This window comes from Lagopus muta, unplaced genomic scaffold (assembly GCF_023343835.1).
Source record: "Lagopus muta isolate bLagMut1 unplaced genomic scaffold, bLagMut1 primary scaffold_115, whole genome shotgun sequence".
Lineage (NCBI taxonomy): Eukaryota > Metazoa > Chordata > Aves > Galliformes > Phasianidae > Lagopus > Lagopus muta.
In genome coordinates this window covers 108,154-128,195 of record NW_026040182.1, presented here as the reverse complement: position 1 = coordinate 128,195, position 20,042 = coordinate 108,154, and the positions used below count along the sequence as shown (strand labels likewise).

The 20,042-nt window shown below is 29.8% G+C and overlaps 1 long non-coding RNA gene across 44 annotated transcripts; it reads right to left on the bottom strand.

Annotated features, from left to right (window-relative positions):
- Window positions 1–516: 516 nt before the first annotated feature.
- LOC125687611 (uncharacterized) lies at window positions 517–19,743 on the bottom strand. Of its 44 annotated transcripts, none has more exons than XR_007374198.1 (11): window positions 19,314–19,743; window positions 17,508–18,081; window positions 15,252–15,620; window positions 14,390–14,635; window positions 11,396–11,559; window positions 10,986–11,149; window positions 10,043–10,124; window positions 6,350–6,554; window positions 6,022–6,267; window positions 4,751–5,652; window positions 2,143–2,535 (listed from the first exon to the last, which is right to left on the bottom strand). It is a non-coding gene; the product is annotated as an uncharacterized LOC125687611 (long non-coding RNA). The 44 variants fall into 44 exon arrangements; XR_007374208.1 differs by lacking the exon at window positions 19,314–19,743 and adding an exon at window positions 13,077–13,199 and having other exon boundaries at window positions 14,431–14,635; window positions 17,508–18,122; XR_007374226.1 differs by lacking the exons at window positions 14,390–14,635; window positions 17,508–18,081 and adding an exon at window positions 16,769–17,178 and having other exon boundaries at window positions 11,396–11,477; window positions 15,252–15,292.
- Window positions 19,744–20,042: the final 299 nt, after the last annotated feature.

Here is a 20,042-nt window from a genome sequence, read left to right as displayed (position 1 = left end):
CCTTAAATATCGCTTATTTTCATAGAAATCCCTGTTTTTAACCTTAAATATCGCTTATTTCCATAGAAATCCCTGTTTTTAACCGTAATATCGCTTATTTTCATAGAAATCCCTGTTTTTAACCTTAAATATCGCTTATTTTCATAGAAATCCCTGTTTTTAACCTTAAATATCGCTTATTTTCATAGAAATCCCTGTTTTTAACCTTAAATATCGCTTATTTTCATAGAATCCCTGTTTTTAACCTTTAAATATCGCTTATTTTCATAGAAATCCCTGTTTTTAACCTTAAATATCCCTTATTTCCATAGAAATCCCTGTTTTTTACCTTAAATATCCTTATTTTCATAGAAATCCCTGTTTTTCCCCTTAAATATCGCTTATTTTCATGGAAATCCCTGTATTTAACCCAAAAATATCGCTTATTTTCATAGAAAATCCTGTTTTTCCCCTAAAATATCGCTTATTTCATAGAAATCCCTGTTTTTAACCTTAAATATCGCTTATTTCATAGAAATCCCTGTTTTTTAACCTTAAATATCGCTTATTTTCATAGAAATCCCTGTTTTTAACCTTAAATATCGCTTATTTTCATGGAAATCCCTGTTTTTAACCTTAAATATCGCTTATTTTCATAGAAATCCCTGTTTTTTAACCTTAAATATCGCTTATTTTCATAGAAATCCCTGTTTTTCCCTAAAATATCGCTTATTTTCATAGAAATCCCTGTTTTTAACCTTAAATATCGCTTATTTTCATAGAAATCCCTGTTTTTAACCTTAAATATCCCTTATTTTCATGGAAATCCCTGTTTTTAACCTTAATATCGCTTATTTTCATAGAAATCCCTGTTTTTAACCTTAAATATCGCTTTATTTCATGGAAATCCCTGTTTTTCCCCTAAAATATCGCTTATTTTCATGGAAATCCCTGTTTTTAACCTTAACTATCGCTTATTTTCATAGAAATCCCTGTTTTTAACCTAAAATATCGCTTATTTTCATAGAAATCCCTGTTTTTCCCCTTAAATATCGCTTATTTTCATGAAATCCCTGTTTTTAACCGTAAATATCGCTTATTTTCATAGAAATCCCTGTTTTTCCCTTAAATATCGCTTATTTGCATAGAAATCCCTGTTTTAACCTTAAATATCGCTTATTTTCATAGAAATCCCTGTTTTTAACCTTAAATATCGCTTATTTTCATAGAAATCCCTGTTTTTCCCCTAAAATATCGCTTATTTTCATAGAAATCCCTGTTTTTACCTTAAATATCGCTTATTTTCATAGAAATCCCTGTTTTTAACCTTAAATATCGCTTATTTTCATAGAAATCCCTGTTTTTAACCTTAAATATCGCTTTTTTTCATAGAAATCCCTGTTTTTAACCTTAAATATCGCTTATTTTCATAGAAATCCCTGTTTTTAACCTTAAATATCGCTTATTTTCATAGAAATCCCTGTTTTTAACCTTAAATATCCCTTATTTCCATAGAAATCCCTGTTTTTAACCTTAAATATCCCTTATTTTCATAGAAATCCTGTTTTTAACCTTAAATATCGCTTATTTTCATAGAATCCCTGTTTTTAACCTTAAATATCGCTTATTTTCATAGAAATCCCTGTTTTTAACCTTAAATATCCCTTATTTTCATAGAAATCCCTGTTTTTAACCTTAAATATCGCTGATTTTCATAGAAATCCCTGTTTTTCCCCTTAAATATCGCTTATTTTCATAGAAATCCCTGTTTTTAACCTTAAATATCGCTTATTTTCATAGAAATCCCCTGTTTTTAACCTTAACTATCGCTTATTTTCATTAGAAATCCCTGTTTTTAACCTTAAATATCGCTTATTTTCATAGAAATCCCTGTTTTTTCCCCTTAAATATCGCTTATTTTCATAGAAATCCCTGTTTTTAACCTTAAATATCGCTTATTTTCATAGAAATCCCTGTTTTTAACCTTAACTATCGCTTATTTTCATAGAAATCCCTGTTTTAACCTTAAATATCGCTTATTTTCATAGAATCCCTGTTTTTTCCCCTTAAATATCGCTTATTTTCATAGAAATCCCTGTTTTTAACCTTAAATATCGCTTATTTTCATAGAAATCCCTGTTTTTAACCTTAAATATCGCTTATTTGCATAGAAATCCCTGTTTTTAACCTTAAATATCGCTTATTTTCATAGAAATCCCTGTTTTTAACCTTAAATATCGCTTATTTTCATAGAAATCCCTGTTTTTAACCTTAAATATCACTTATTTTCATAGAAATCCCTGTTTTTAACCTTAAATATCGCTTATTTTCATAGAAATCCCTGTTTTTAACCTAAAATATCGCTTATTTTCATAGAAATCCCTGTTTTTCCCCTAAAATATCGCTTATTTTCATAGAAATCCCTGTTTTTAACCTTAAATATCGCTTATTTTCATAGAAATCCCTGTTTTAACCTTAAATATCGCTTATTTTCATAGAAATCCCTGTTTTTCCCCTAAAATATCGCTTATTTTCATAGAAATCCCTGTTTTTAACCTTAAATATCGCTCATTTTCATAGAAATCCCTGTTTTTAACCTTAAATATCGCTTATTTTCATAGAAATCCCTGTTTTTCCCCTAAAATATCGCTTATTTTCATAGAAATCCCTGTTTTTAACCTTAAATATCGCTTATTTTCATAGAAATCCCTGTTTTTCCCCTAAAATATCGCTTACTTTCATGGAAATCCCTGTTTTTCCCCTAAAATATCGCTTATTTTCATAGAAATCCCTGTTTTTAACCTTAAATATCGCTTATTTTCATAGAAATCCCTGTTTTTAACCTTAAATATCGCTTATTTTCATAGAAATCCCTGTTTTTAACCTTAAATATCGCTTATTTTCATGGAAATCCCTGTTTTTCCCCTTAAATATCGCTTATTTGCATAGAAATCCCTGTTTTTAACCTTAAATATCGCTTATTTTCATCGAAATCCCTGTTTTTAACCTTAAATATCGCTTATTTTCATAGAAATCCCTGTTTTTAACCTAAAATATCCCTTATTTCCATAGAAATCCCTGTTTTTAACCTTAAATATCCCTTATTTTCATAGAAATCCCTGTTTTTCCCCTTAAATATCGCTTATTTTCATGGAAATCCCTGTTTTTAACCCAAAAATATCGCTTATTTTCATAGAAATCCCTGTTTTTCCCCTTAAATATCGCTTATTTTCATAGAAATCCCTGTTTTTAACCTTAAATATCGCTTATTTTCATAGAAATCCCTGTTTTTCCCCTTAAATATCGCTTATTTTCATAGAAATCCCTGTTTTTCCCCTAAAATATCGCTTATTTTCATAGAAATCCCTGTTTTTCCCCTTAAATATCGCTTATTTTCATAGAAATCCCTGTTTTTAACCTTAAATATCGCTTATTTTCATGGAAATCCCTGTTTTTAACCTTAAATATCGCTTATTTTCATAGAAATCCCTGTTTTTAACCTAAAATATCGCTTATTTTCATAGAAATCCCTGTTTTTAACCTTAAATATCGCTTATTTTCATAGAAATCCCTGTTTTTAACCTTAAATATCGCTTATTTTCATCGAAATCCCTGTTTTTAACCTTAAATATCGCTTATTTTCATAGAAATCCCTGTTTTACCCCTTAAATATCGCTTATTTTCATAGAAATCCCTATTTTTCCCCTAAAATATCGCTTATTTTCATAGAAATCCCTGTTTTTCCCCTAAAATATCGCTTATTTTCATAGAAATCCCTGTTTTTAACCTTAAATATCGCTTATTTTCATAGAAATCCCTGTTTTTAACCTTAAATATCGCTTATTTTCATAGAAATCCCTGTTTTTAACCTTAAATATCGCTTATTTTCATAGAAATCCCTGTTTTTAACCTTAAATATCGCTTATTTTCATAGAAATCCCTGTTTTTAACCTTAAATATCGCTTATTTTCATGGAAATCCCTGTTTTTAACCTTAAATATCGCTTATTTTCATAGAAATCCCTGTTTTTAACCTAAAATATCGCTTATTTTCATAGAAATCCCTGTTTTTAACCTTAAATATCGCTTATTTTCATAGAAATCCCTGTTTTTAACCTTAAATATCGCTTATTTTCATCGAAATCCCTGGTTTTAACCTTAAATATCGCTTATTTTCATAGAAATCCCTGTTTTACCCCTTAAATATCGCTTATTTTCATAGAAATCCCTATTTTTCCCCTAAAATATCGCTTATTTTCATAGAAATCCCTGTTTTTCCCCTTAAATATCGCTTATTTTCATAGAAATCCCTGTTTTTAACCTAAAATATCGCTTATTTTCATAGAAATCCCTGTTTTTAACCTAAAATATCGCTTATTTTCATAGAAATCCCTGTTTTTAACCTTAAATATCGCTTATTTTCATAGAAATCCCTGTTTTTAACCTTAAATGTCGCTTATTTTCATAGAAATCCCGCTTTTTAACCTGAAATATCGCTTATTTTCATAGAAATCCCTGTTTTTCCCCTAAAATATCGCTTATTTTCATAGAAATCCCTGTTTTTAACCTTAAATATCGCTTATTTTCATAGAAATCCCTGTTTTTCCCCTTAAATATCACTTATTTTCATAGAAATCCCTGTTTTTCCCCTTAAATATCGCTTATTTTCATAGAAATCCCTGTTTTTAACCCTAAAATATCGCTTATTTTCATAGAAATCCCTGTTTTTAACCTTAAATATCGCTTATTTTCATAGAAATCCCTGTTTTAACCTTAAATATCGCTTATTTTCATAGAAATCCCTGTTTTTCCCCTAAAATATCGCTTATTTTCATAGAAATCCCTGTTTTTAACCTTAAATATCGCTTATTTTCATAGAAATCCCTGTTTTTAACCTTAAATATCGCTTATTTTCATAGAAATCCCTGTTTTTAACCTTAAATATCGCTTATTTTCATAGAAATCCCTGTTTTTAACCTTAAATATCGCTCATTTTCATAGAAATCCCTGTTTTTAACCTTAAATATCGCTTATTTTCATAGAAATCCCTGTTTTTAACCTTAAATATCGCTTATTTTCATAGAAATCCCTGTTTTTAACCTTAAATATCGCTCATTTTCATAGAAATCCCTGTTTTTAACCTTAAATATCCCTTATTTTCATAGAAATCCCTGTTTTTAACCTTAAATATCGCTTATTTTCATAGAAATCCCTGTTTTTCCCCTAAAATATCGCTTATTTTCATAGAAATCCCTGTTTTTAACCTTAAATATCGCTTATTTTCATAGAAATCCCTGTTTTTAACCTTAAATATCGCTTATTTTCATAGAAATCCCTGTTTTTCCCCTAAAATATCGCTTATTTTCATAGAAATCCCTGTTTTTAACCTTAAATATCGCTTATTTTCATAGAAATCCCTGTTTTTAACCTTAAATATCGCTTATTTTCATAGAAATCCCTGTTTTTAACCTTAAATATCGCTCATTTTCATAGAAATCCCTGTTTTTAACCTTAAATATCGCTTATTTTCATAGAAATCCCTGTTTTTAACCTAAAATATCGCTTATTTTCATAGAAATCCCTGTTTTTAACCTTAAATATCGCTTATTTTCATAGAAATCCCTGTTTTTAACCTTAAATATCGCTTATTTTCATCGAAATCCCTGTTTTTAACCTTAAATATCGCTTATTTTCATAGAAATCCCTGTTTTACCCCTTAAATATCGCTTATTTTCATAGAAATCCCTATTTTTCCCCTAAAATATCGCTTATTTTCATAGAAATCCCTGTTTTTCCCCTAAAATATCGCTTATTTTCATAGAAATCCCTGTTTTTAACCTTAAATATCGCTTATTTTCATAGAAATCCCTGTTTTTAACCTTAAATATCGCTTATTTTCATAGAAATCCCTGTTTTTAACCTTAAATATCGCTTATTTTCATAGAAATCCCTGTTTTTAACCTTAAATATCGCTTATTTTCATAGAAATCCCTGTTTTTAACCTTAAATATCGCTTATTTTCATGGAAATCCCTGTTTTTAACCTTAAATATCGCTTATTTTCATAGAAATCCCTGTTTTTAACCTAAAATATCGCTTATTTTCATAGAAATCCCTGTTTTTAACCTTAAATATCGCTTATTTTCATAGAAATCCCTGTTTTTAACCTTAAATATCGCTTATTTTCATCGAAATCCCTGGTTTTAACCTTAAATATCGCTTATTTTCATAGAAATCCCTGTTTTACCCCTTAAATATCGCTTATTTTCATAGAAATCCCTATTTTTCCCCTAAAATATCGCTTATTTTCATAGAAATCCCTGTTTTTCCCCTTAAATATCGCTTATTTTCATAGAAATCCCTGTTTTTAACCTAAAATATCGCTTATTTTCATAGAAATCCCTGTTTTTAACCTAAAATATCGCTTATTTTCATAGAAATCCCTGTTTTTAACCTTAAATATCGCTTATTTTCATAGAAATCCCTGTTTTTAACCTTAAATGTCGCTTATTTTCATAGAAATCCCGCTTTTTAACCTGAAATATCGCTTATTTTCATAGAAATCCCTGTTTTTCCCCTAAAATATCGCTTATTTTCATAGAAATCCCTGTTTTTAACCTTAAATATCGCTTATTTTCATAGAAATCCCTGTTTTTCCCCTTAAATATCACTTATTTTCATAGAAATCCCTGTTTTTCCCCTTAAATATCGCTTATTTTCATAGAAATCCCTGTTTTTAACCCTAAAATATCGCTTATTTTCATAGAAATCCCTGTTTTTAACCTTAAATATCGCTTATTTTCATAGAAATCCCTGTTTTAACCTTAAATATCGCTTATTTTCATAGAAATCCCTGTTTTTCCCCTAAAATATCGCTTATTTTCATAGAAATCCCTGTTTTTAACCTTAAATATCGCTTATTTTCATAGAAATCCCTGTTTTTAACCTTAAATATCGCTTATTTTCATAGAAATCCCTGTTTTTAACCTTAAATATCGCTTATTTTCATAGAAATCCCTGTTTTTAACCTTAAATATCGCTTATTTGCATAGAAATCCCTGTTTTTAACCTTAAATATCGCTTATTTTCATCGAAATCCCTGTTTTTAACCTTAAATATCGCTTATTTTCATAGAAATCCCTGTTTTTAACCTAAAATATCCCTTATTTCCATAGAAATCCCTGTTTTTAACCTTAAATATCCCTTATTTTCATAGAAATCCCTGTTTTTCCCCTTAAATATCGCTTATTTTCATGGAAATCCCTGTTTTTAACCCAAAAATATCGCTTATTTTCATAGAAATCCCTGTTTTTCCCCTTAAATATCGCTTATTTTCATAGAAATCCCTGTTTTTAACCTTAAATATCGCTTATTTTCATAGAAATCCCTGTTTTTCCCCTTAAATATCGCTTATTTTCATAGAAATCCCTGTTTTTCCCCTAAAATATCGCTTATTTTCATAGAAATCCCTGTTTTTCCCCTTAAATATCGCTTATTTTCATAGAAATCCCTGTTTTTAACCTTAAATATCGCTTATTTTCATGGAAATCCCTGTTTTTAACCTTAAATATCGCTTATTTTCATAGAAATCCCTGTTTTTAACCTTAAATATCGCTTATTTTCATAGAAATCCCTGTTTTTAACCTTAAATATCGCTCATTTTCATAGAAATCCCTGTTTTTAACCTTAAATATCCCTTATTTTCATAGAAATCCCTGTTTTTAACCTTAAATATCGCTTATTTTCATAGAAATCCCTGTTTTTCCCCTAAAATATCGCTTATTTTCATAGAAATCCCTGTTTTTAACCTTAAATATCGCTTATTTTCATAGAAATCCCTGTTTTTAACCTTAAATATCGCTTATTTTCATAGAAATCCCTGTTTTTCCCCTAAAATATCGCTTATTTTCATAGAAATCCCTGTTTTTAACCTTAAATATCGCTTATTTTCATAGAAATCCCTGTTTTTAACCTTAAATATCGCTTATTTTCATAGAAATCCCTGTTTTTAACCTTAAATATCGCTCATTTTCATAGAAATCCCTGTTTTTAACCTTAAATATCGCTTATTTTCATAGAAATCCCTGTTTTTCTCCTAAAATATCGCTTATTTTCATAGAAATCCCTGTTTTTAACCTTAAATATCGCTTATTTTCATAGAAATCCCTGTTTTTAACCTTAAATATCGCTTATTTTCATAGAAATCCCTGTTTTTCCCCTAAAATATCGCTTATTTTCATAGAAATCCCTGTTTTTCCCCTTAAATATCGCTTGTTTTCATAGAAATCCCTGTTTTTAACCTTAAATATCGCTTATTTCCATAGAAATCCCTGTTTTTCCCCTTAAATATCGCTTATTTTCATAGAAATCCCTGTTTTTAACCTTAAATATCGCTTATTTTCATAGAAATCCCTGTTTTTAACCTTAAATATCGCTTATTTTCATAGAAATCCCTGTTTTTAACCTTAAATATCGCTTATTTTCATAGAAATCCCTGTTTTTCCCCTTAAATATCGCTTATTTTCATAGAAATCCCTGTTTTTAACCTAAAATATCGCTTATTTTCATAGAAATCCCTGTTTTTCCCCTTAAATATCGCTTATTTTCATAGAAATCCCTGTTTTTCCCCTAAAATATCGCTTATTTTCATAAGAAATCCCTGTTTTTAACCTTAAATATCGCTTATTTTCATAGAAATCCCTGTTTTTAACCTGAAATATCGCTTATTTTCATAGAAATCCCTGTTTTTCCCCTAAAATATCGCTTATTTTCATAGAAATCCCTGTTTTTAACCTTAAATATCGCTTATTTTCATAGAAATCCCTGTTTTTAACCTTAAATATCGCTTATTTTCATAGAAATCCCTGTTTTTAACCTAAAATATCGCTTATTTTCATAGAAATCCCTGTTTTTCCCCTTAAATATCGCTTATTTTCATAGAAATCCCTGTTTTTAACCTGAAATATCGCTTATTTTCATAGAAATCCCTGTTTTTCCCCTAAAATATCGCTTATTTTCATAGAAATCCCTGTTTTTAACCTTAAATATCGCTTATTTTCATAGAAATCCCTGTTTTTAACCTTAAATATCGCTTATTTTCATAGAAATCCCTGTTTTTAACCTAAAATATCGCTTATTTTCATAGAAATCCCTGTTTTTCCCCTAAAATATCGCTTATTTTCATAGAAATCCCTGTTTTTAACCTGAAATATCGCTTATTTTCATAGAAATCCCTGTTTTTCCCCTAAAATATCGCTTGTTTTCATAGAAATCCCTGTTTTTCCCCTAAAATATCGCTTATTTTCATAGAAATCCCTGTTTTTAACCTTAAATATCGCTTATTTTCATAGAAATCCCTGTTTTTAACCTTAAATATCGCTTATTTTCATAGAAATCCCTGTTTTTCCCCTTAAATATCGCTTATTTTCATAGAAATCCCCGCTTTTAACCTTAAATATCGCTTATTTTCATAGAAATCCCTGATTTTTACCTTAAATATCGCTTATTTTCATAGAAATCCCTGTTTTTCCCCTAAAATATCGCTTATTTTCATAGGAATCCCTGTTTTTCCCCTAAAATATCGCTTATTTTCATAGAAATCCCTGTTTTTAACCTTAAATATCGCTTATTTTCATAGAAATCCCTGTTTTTAACCTTAAATATCGCTTATTTTCATAGAAATCCCTGTTTTTCCCCTAAAATATCGCTTACTTTCATGGAAATCCCTGTTTTTCCCCTAAAATATCGCTTATTTTCATAGAAATCCCTGTTTTTCCCCTAAAATATCGCTTACTTTCATGGAAATCCCTGTTTTTCCCCTAAAATATCGCTTATTTTCATAGAAATCCCTGTTTTTCCCCTTAAATATCGCTTATTTTCATAGAAATCCCTGTTTTTCCCCTAAAATATCGCTTATTTTCATAAGAAATCCCTGTTTTTAACCTTAAATATCGCTTATTTTCATAGAAATCCCTGTTTTTAACCTTAAATATCGCTTATTTTCATAGAAATCCCTGTTTTTCCCCTAAAATATCGCTTATTTTCATAGAAATCCCTGTTTTTAACCTTAAATATCGCTTATTTTCATAGAAATCCCTGTTTTTAACCTGAAATATCGCTTATTTTCATAGAAATCCCTGTTTTTAACCTTAAATATCGCTTATTTTCATAGAAATCCCTGTTTTTAACCTTAAATATCGCTTATTTTCATAGAAATCCCTGTTTTTCCCCTAAAATATCGCTTATTTTCATAGAAATCCCTGTTTTTCCCCTAAAATATCGCTTATTTTCATAGAAATCCCTGTTTTTCCCCTAAAATATCGCTTATTTTCATAGAAATCCCTGTTTTTCCCCTAAAATATCGCTTATTTTCATAGAAATCCCTGTTTTTAACCTTAAATATCGCTTATTTTCATAGAAATCCCTGTTTTTAACCTTAAATATCGCTTATTTTCATGGAAATCCCTGTTTTTCCCCTTAAATATCGCTTATTTTCATAGAAATCCCTGTTTTTAACCTTAAATATCGCTTATTTTCATAGAAATCCCTGTTTTTAACCTTAAATATCGCTTATTTTCATAGAAATCCCTGTTTTTAACCTTAAATATCCCTTATTTTCATAGAAATCCCTGTTTTTAACCTTAAATATCGCTGATTTTCATAGAAATCCCTGTTTTTCCCCTTAAATATCGCTTATTTTCATAGAAATCCCTGTTTTTAACCTTAAATATCGCTTATTTTCATAGAAATCCCTGTTTTTAACCTTAACTATCGCTTATTTTCATAGAAATCCCTGTTTTTAACCTCAAATATCGCTTATTTTCATAGAAATCCCTGTTTTTCCCCTTAAATATCGCTTATTTGCATAGAAATCCCTGTTTTTAACCTTAAATATCGCTTATTTTCATAGAAATCCCTGTTTTTCCCCTAAAATATCGCTTATTTTCATAGAAATCCCTGTTTTTAACCTTAAATATCGCTTATTTTCATAGAAATCCCTGTTTTTAACCTTAAATATCACTTATTTTCATAGAAATCCCTGTTTTTAACCTTAAATATCGCTTATTTTCATAGAAATCCCTGTTTTTAACCTAAAATATCGCTTATTTTCATAGAAATCCCTGTTTTTAACCTAAAATATCGCTTATTTTCATAGAAATCCCTGTTTTTAACCTTAAATATCGCTGATTTTCATAGAAATCCCTGTTTTTCCCCTAAAATATCGCTTATTTTCATAGAAATCCCTGTTTTTAACCTTAAATATCGCTTATTTTCATAGAAATCCCTGTTTTTAACCTTAAATATCGCTTATTTTCATAGAAATCCCTGTTTTTAACCTTAAATATCGCTTATTTTCATAGAAATCCCTGATTTTAACCTTAAATATCGCTTATTTTCATAGAAATCCCTGTTTTTAACCTTAAATATCGCTTATTTTCATAGAAATCCCTGTTTTTAACCTTAAATGTCGCTTATTTTCATAGAAATCCCGGTTTTTAACCTGAAATATCGCTTATTTTCATAGAAATCCCTGTTTTTAACCTAAAATATCGCTTATTTTCATAGAAATCCCTGTTTTTAACCTTAAATATCGCTTATTTTCATAGAAATCCCTGTTTTTCCCCTTAAATATCACTTATTTTCATAGAAATCCCTGTTTTTCCCCTTAAATATCGCTTATTTTCATAGAAATCCCTGTTTTTAACCCTAAAATATCGCTTATTTTCATAGAAATCCCTGTTTTTAACCTTAAATATCGCTTATTTTCATAGAAATCCCTGTTTTAACCTTAAATATCGCTTATTTTCATAGAAATCCCTGTTTTTCCCCTAAAATATCGCTTATTTTCATAGAAATCCCTGTTTTTAACCTTAAATATCGCTGATTTTCATAGAAATCCCTGTTTTTAACCTTAAATATCGCTTATTTTCATAGAAATCCCTGTTTTTAACCTTAAATATCGCTTATTTTCATAGAAATCCCTGTTTTTCCCCTAAAATATCGCTTACTTTCATGGAAATCCCTGTTTTTCCCCTAAAATATCGCTTATTTTCATAGAAATCCCTGTTTTTAACCTTAAATATCGCTTATTTTCATAGAAATCCCTGTTTTTAACCTTAAATATCGCTTATTTTCATAGAAATCCCTGTTTTTAACCTTAAATATCGCTTATTTTCATAGAAATCCCTGTTTTTCCCCTAAAATATCGCTTATTTTCATAGAAATCCCTGTTTTTAACCTTAAATATCGCTTATTTTCATAGAAATCCCTGTTTTTAACCTTAAATATCGCTTATTTTCATAGAAATCCCTGTTTTTAACCTTAAATATCGCTTATTTTCATAGAAATCCCTGTTTTTCCCCTAAAATATCGCTTATTTTCATAGAAATCCCTGTTTTTAACCTTAAATATCGCTTATTTTCATAGAAATCCCTGTTTTTAACCTTAAATATCGCTTATTTTCATAGAAATCCCTGTTTTTCCCCTAAAATATCGCTTATTTTCATAGAAATCCCTGTTTTTAACCTTAAATATCGCTTATTTTCATAGAAATCCCTGTTTTTAACCTTAAATATCGCTTATTTTCATAGAAATCCCTGTTTTTAACCTTAAATATCGCTCATTTTCATAGAAATCCCTGTTTTTAACCTTAAATATCGCTTATTTTCATAGAAATCCCTGTTTTTCTCCTAAAATATCGCTTATTTTCATAGAAATCCCTGTTTTTAACCTTAAATATAGCTTATTTTCATAGAAATCCCTGTTTTTCCCCTTAAATATCGCTTGTTTTCATAGAAATCCCTGTTTTTAACCTTAAATATCGCTTATTTCCATAGAAATCCCTGTTTTTCCCCTTAAATATCGCTTATTTTCATAGAAATCCCTGTTTTTAACCTTAAATATCGCTTATTTTCATAGAAATCCCTGTTTTTAACCTTAAATATCGCTTATTTTCATAGAAATCCCTGTTTTTAACCTTAAATATCGCTTATTTTCATAGAAATCCCTGTTTTTAACCTTAAATATCGCTTATTTTCATAGAAATCCCTGTTTTTCCCCTTAAATATCGCTTATTTTCATAGAAATCCCTGTTTTTAACCTAAAATATCGCTTATTTTCATAGAAATCCCTGTTTTTCCCCTTAAATATCGCTTATTTTCATAGAAATCCCTGTTTTTCCCCTAAAATATCGCTTATTTTCATAGAAATCCCTGTTTTTAACCTTAAATATCGCTCATTTTCATAGAAATCCCTGTTTTTAACCTTAAATATCGCTTATTTTCATAGAAATCCCTGTTTTTAACCTTAAATATCGCTTATTTTCATAGAAATCCCTGTTTTTAACCTTAAATATCGCTTATTTTCATAGAAATCCCTGTTTTTAACCTTAAATATCGCTTATTTTCATAGAAATCCCTGTTTTTAACCTTAAATATCGCTTATTTTCATAGAAATCCCTGTTTTTCCCCTAAAATATCGCTTATTTTCATAGAAATCCCTGTTTTTAACCTTAAATATCGCTTATTTTCATAGAAATCCCTGTTTTTAACCTTAAATATCGCTTATTTTCATAGAAATCCCTGTTTTTCCCCTAAAATATCGCTTATTTTCATAGAAATCCCTGTTTTTAACCTTAAATATCGCTTATTTTCATAGAAATCCCTGTTTTTAACCTTAAATATCGCTTATTTTCATAGAAATCCCTGTTTTTAACCTTAAATATCGCTCATTTTCATAGAAATCCCTGTTTTTAACCTTAAATATCGCTTATTTTCATAGAAATCCCTGTTTTTAACCTTAAATATCGCTTATTTTCATAGAAATCCCTGTTTTTAACCTTAAATATCGCTTATTTTCATGGAAATCCCTGTTTTTCTCCTAAAATATCGCTTATTTTCATAGAAATCCCTGTTTTTAACCTTAAATATAGCTTATTTTCATAGAAATCCCTGTTTTTCCCCTTAAATATCGCTTGTTTTCATAGAAATCCCTGTTTTTAACCTTAAATATCGCTTATTTCCATAGAAATCCCTGTTTTTCCCCTTAAATATCGCTTATTTTCATAGAAATCCCTGTTTTTAACCTTAAATATCGCTTATTTTCATAGAAATCCCTGTTTTTAACCTTAAATATCGCTTATTTTCATAGAAATCCCTGTTTTTAACCTTAAATATCGCTTATTTTCATAGAAATCCCTGTTTTTAACCTTAAATATCGCTTATTTTCATAGAAATCCCTGTTTTTCCCCTTAAATATCGCTTATTTTCATAGAAATCCCTGTTTTTAACCTAAAATATCGCTTATTTTCATAGAAATCCCTGTTTTTCCCCTTAAATATCGCTTATTTTCATAGAAATCCCTGTTTTTCCCCTAAAATATCGCTTATTTTCATAAGAAATCCCTGTTTTTAACCTTAAATATCGCTTATTTTCATAGAAATCCCTGTTTTTAACCTGAAATATCGCTTATTTTCATAGAAATCCCTGTTTTTCCCCTAAAATATCGCTTATTTTCATAGAAATCCCTGTTTTTAACCTTAAATATCGCTTATTTTCATAGAAATCCCTGTTTTTAACCTTAAATATCGCTTATTTTCATAGAAATCCCTGTTTTTAACCTAAAATATCGCTTATTTTCATAGAAATCCCTGTTTTTCCCCTTAAATATCGCTTATTTTCATAAGAAATCCCTGTTTTTCCCCTAAAATATCGCTTATTTTCATAGAAATCCCTGTTTTTCCCCTAAAATATCGCTTACTTTCATGGAAATCCCTGTTTTTCCCCTAAAATATCGCTTATTTTCATAGAAATCCCTGTTTTTCCCCTAAAATATCGCTTATTTTCATAGAAATCCCTGTTTTTAACCTTAAATATCGCTTATTTTCATAGAAATCCCTGTTTTTAACCTTAAATATCGCTTATTTTCATAGAAATCCCTGTTTTTCCCCTAAAATATCGCTTACTTTCATGGAAATCCCTGTTTTTCCCCTAAAATATCGCTTATTTTCATAGAAATCCCTGTTTTTAACCTTAAATATCGCTTATTTTCATAGAAATCCCTGTTTTTAACCTTAAATATCGCTTATTTTCATAGAAATCCCTGTTTTTAACCTTAAATATCGCTTATTTTCATAGAAATCCCTGTTTTTCCCCTTAAATATCGCTTATTTTCATAGAAATCCCTGTTTTTCCCCTAAAATATCGCTTATTTTCATAGAAATCCCTGTTTTTAACCTTAAATATCGCTTATTTTCATAGAAATCCCTGTTTTTAACCTTAAATATCGCTTATTTTCATAGAAATCCCTGTTTTTTACCTTAAATATCGCTTATTTTCATAGAAATCCCTGTTTTTCCCCTTAAATATCGCTGATTTTCATAGAAATCCCTGTTTTTAACCTTAAATATCGCTTATTTTCATAGAAATCCCTGTTTTTAACCTTAAATATCGCTTATTTTCATAGAAATCCCTGTTTTTCCCCTAAAATATCGCTTACTTTCATGGAAATCCCTGTTTTTCCCCTAAAATATCGCTTATTTTCATAGAAATCCCTGTTTTTAACCTTAAATATCGCTTATTTTCATAGAAATCCCTGTTTTTAACCTTAAATATCGCTTATTTTCATAGAAATCCCTGTTTTTAACCTTAAATATCGCTTATTTTCATAGAAATCCCTGTTTTTCCCCTAAAATATCGCTTATTTTCATAGAAATCCCTGTTTTTAACCTTAAATATCGCTTATTTTCATAGAAATCCCTGTTTTTAACCTTAAATATCGCTTATTTTCATAGAAATCCCTGTTTTTAACCTTAAATATCGCTTATTTTCATTGAAATCCCTGTTTTTCCCCTAAAATATCGCTTATTTTCATAGAAATCCCTGTTTTTAACCTTAAATATCGCTCATTTTCATAGAAATCCCTGTTTTTAACCTTAAATATCGCTTATTTTCATAGAAATCCCTGTTTTTAACCTTAAATATCGCTTATTTTCATAGAAATCCCTGTTTTTAACCTTAAATATCGCTTATTTTCATAGAAATCCCTGTTTTTAACCTTAAATATCGCTTATTTTCATAGAAATCCCTGTTTTTAACCTTAAATATCGCTTATTTTCATAGAAATCCCTGTTTTTCCCCTAAAATATCGCTTATTTTCATAGAAATCCCTGTTTTTAACCTTAAATATCGCTTATTTTCATAGAAATCCCTGTTTTTAACCTTAAATATCGCTTATTTTCATAGAAATCCCTGTTTTTCCCCTAAAATATCGCTTATTTTCATAGAAATCCCTGTTTTTAACCTTAAATATCGCTTATTTTCATAGAAATCCCTGTTTTTAACCTTAAATATCGCTTATTTTCATAGAAATCCCTGTTTTTAACCTTAAATATCGCTCATTTTCATAGAAATCCCTGTTTTTAACCTTAAATATCGCTTATTTTCATAGAAATCCCTGTTTTTCTCCTAAAATATCGCTTATTTTCATAGAAATCCCTGTTTTTAACCTTAAATATAGCTTATTTTCATAGAAATCCCTGTTTTTCCCCTTAAATATCGCTTGTTTTCATAGAAATCCCTGTTTTTAACCTTAAATATCGCTTATTTCCATAGAAATCCCTGTTTTTCCCCTTAAATATCGCTTATTTTCATAGAAATCCCTGTTTTTAACCTTAAATATCGCTTATTTTCATAGAAATCCCTGTTTTTAACCTTAAATATCGCTTATTTTCATAGAAATCCCTGTTTTTAACCTTAAATATCGCTTATTTTCATAGAAATCCCTGTTTTTAACCTTAAATATCGCTTATTTTCATAGAAATCCCTGTTTTTCCCCTTAAATATCGCTTATTTTCATAGAAATCCCTGTTTTTAACCTAAAATATCGCTTATTTTCATAGAAATCCCTGTTTTTCCCCTTAAATATCGCTTATTTTCATAGAAATCCCTGTTTTTCCCCTAAAATATCGCTTATTTTCATAGAAATCCCTGTTTTTAACCTGAAATATCGCTTATTTTCATAGAAATCCCTGTTTTTCCCCTAAAATATCGCTTATTTTCATAGAAATCCCTGTTTTTAACCTTAAATATCGCTTATTTTCATAGAAATCCCTGTTTTTAACCTTAAATATCGCTTATTTTCATAGAAATCCCTGTTTTTAACCTAAAATATCGCTTATTTTCATAGAAATCCCTGTTTTTCCCCTTAAATATCGCTTATTTTCATAAGAAATCCCTGTTTTTCCCCTAAAATATCGCTTATTTTCATAGAAATCCCTGTTTTTAACCTGAAATATCGCTTATTTTCATAGAAATCCCTGTTTTTCCCCTAAAATATCGCTTGTTTTCATAGAAATCCCTGTTTTTCCCCTAAAATATCGCTTATTTTCATAGAAATCCCTGTTTTTAACCTTAAATATCGCTTATTTTCATAGAAATCCCTGTTTTTAACCTTAAATATCGCTTATTTTCATAGAAATCCCTGCTTTTAACCTTAAATATCGCTTATTTTCATAGAAATCCCTGATTTTTACCTTAAATATCGCTTATTTTCATAGAAATCCCTGTTTTTCCCCTAAAATATCGCTTATTTTCATAGAAATCCCTGTTTTTCCCCTAAAATATCGCTTATTTTCATAGAAATCCCTGTTTTTAACCTTAAATATCGCTTATTTTCATAGAAATCCCTGTTTTTAACCTTAAATATCGCTTATTTTCATAGAAATCCCTGTTTTTCCCCTAAAATATCGCTTACTTTCATGGAAATCCCTGTTTTTCCCCTAAAATATCGCTTATTTTCATAGAAATCCCTGTTTTTAACCTTAAATATCGCTTATTTTCATAGAAATCCCTGTTTTTAACCTTAAATATCGCTTATTTTCATAGAAATCCCTGTTTTTCCCCTTAAATATCGCTTACTTTCATGGAAATCCCTGTTTTTCCCCTAAAATATCGCTTATTTTCATAGAAATCCCTGTTTTTCCCCTAAAATATCGCTTATTTTCATAGAAATCCCTGTTTTTAACCTTAAATATCGCTTATTTTCATAGAAATCCCTGTTTTTAACCTAAAATATCGCTTATTTTCATAGAAATCCCTGTTTTTCCCCTTAAATATCGCTTATTTTCATAGAAATCCCTGTTTTTCCCCTAAAATATCGCTTACTTTCATGGAAATCCCTGTTTTTCCCCTAAAATATCGCTTATTTTCATAGAAATCCCTGTTTTTCCCCTAAAATATCGCTTATTTTCATAGAAATCCCTGTTTTTCCCCTTAAATATCGCTTATTTTCATAGAAATCCCTGTTTTTAACCTAAAATATCGCTTATTTTCATAGAAATCCCTGTTTTTTCCCCTTAAATATCGCTTATTTTCATAGAAATCCCTGTTTTTCCCCTAAAATATCGCTTATTTTCATAAGAAATCCCTGTTTTTAACCTTAAATATCGCTTATTTTCATAGAAATCCCTGTTTTTAACCTTAAATATCGCTTATTTTCATAGAAATCCCTGTTTTTCCCCTAAAATATCGCTTATTTTCATAGAAATCCCTGTTTTTAACCTTAAATATCGCTTATTTTCATAGAAATCCCTGTTTTTAACCTTAAATATCGCTTATTTTCATAGAAATCCCTGTTTTTAACCTTAAATATCGCTTATTTTCATAGAAATCCCTGTTTTTCCCCTAAAATATCGCTTACTTTCATGGAAATCCCTGTTTTTCCCCTAAAATATCGCTTATTTTCATAGAAATCCCTGTTTTTAACCTTAAATATCGCTTATTTTCATAGAAATCCCTGTTTTTAACCTTAAATATCGCTTATTTTCATAGAAATCCCTGTTTTTAACCTTAAATATCGCTTATTTTCATAGAAATCCCTGTTTTTCCCCTTAAATATCGCTTATTTTCATAGAAATCCCTGTTTTTAACCTTAAATATCGCTTATTTTCATAGAAATCCCTGTTTTTAACCTTAAATATCGCTTATTTTCATAGAAATCCCTGTTTTTCCCCTAAAATATCGCTTACTTTCATGGAAATCCCTGTTTTTCCCCTAAAATATCGCTTATTTTCATAGAAATCCCTGTTTTTAACCTTAAATATCGCTTATTTTCATAGAAATCCCTGTTTTTAACCTTAAATATCGCTTATTTTCATAGAAATCCCTGTTTTTAACCTTAAATATCGCTTATTTTCATAGAAATCCCTGTTTTTCCCCTTAAATATCGCTTATTTTCATAGAAATCCCTGTTTTTAACCTTAAATATCGCTTATTTTCATAGAAATCCCTGTTTTTAACCTTAAATATCGCTTATTTTCATAGAAATCCCTGTTTTTAACCTCAAATATCGCTTATTTTCATAGAAATCCCTGTTTTTAACCTTAAATATCGCTTATTTTCATAGAAATCCCTGTTTTTCCCCTAAAATATCGCTTATTTTCATAGAAATCCCTGTTTTTCCTCTTAAGTATCATAGAATCATAGAATCACAGCATCCTCAAGGTTGGATCAGACCTCCAAGCCCATCCAGTCCAACCGTTCCCCCATTCCCAACAGCTCCCACTGAACCATGTCCGTCAACACAACATCCAGTCTTTCCTTCAACACCCCCAGGCTCGGTGCCTCCCCCACCTCCCTGGGCATCCATTGCAGTGCTGCCCACCTTTCTGACCAGCAATTCTTCCTCATGTCCAGCTTGAATCTCCCCTGCCGTAGCTTGAAGCCGTTCCCTCTGCTCCCATCACTGCTGACACGAGAGCAGAGGCCGACCCCCAGCTCCCTGCAGCCTCCCTTCAGGCAGCCATAGAGAGCAGTGAGCTCTGCCCTCAGCTCCTCTTCTCCATGCTGAACATTCCCAGCTCCTTCAGCCTCTTATCAGCCCTGTGCTCCAGACCCCTCACCATCATCACCCCGTCCCACCCCCCATTGCCATCAGTGCCACCAACCCACAGCTCACAGCTCCTCATCCAGTCCCACCCCCCATTGCCATCAGTGCCACCAACCCACAGCTCACAGCTCCTCATCCAGGCGCCATCTTGAGCCCCGCCAGGCGCCTCCCCCACCTCCCT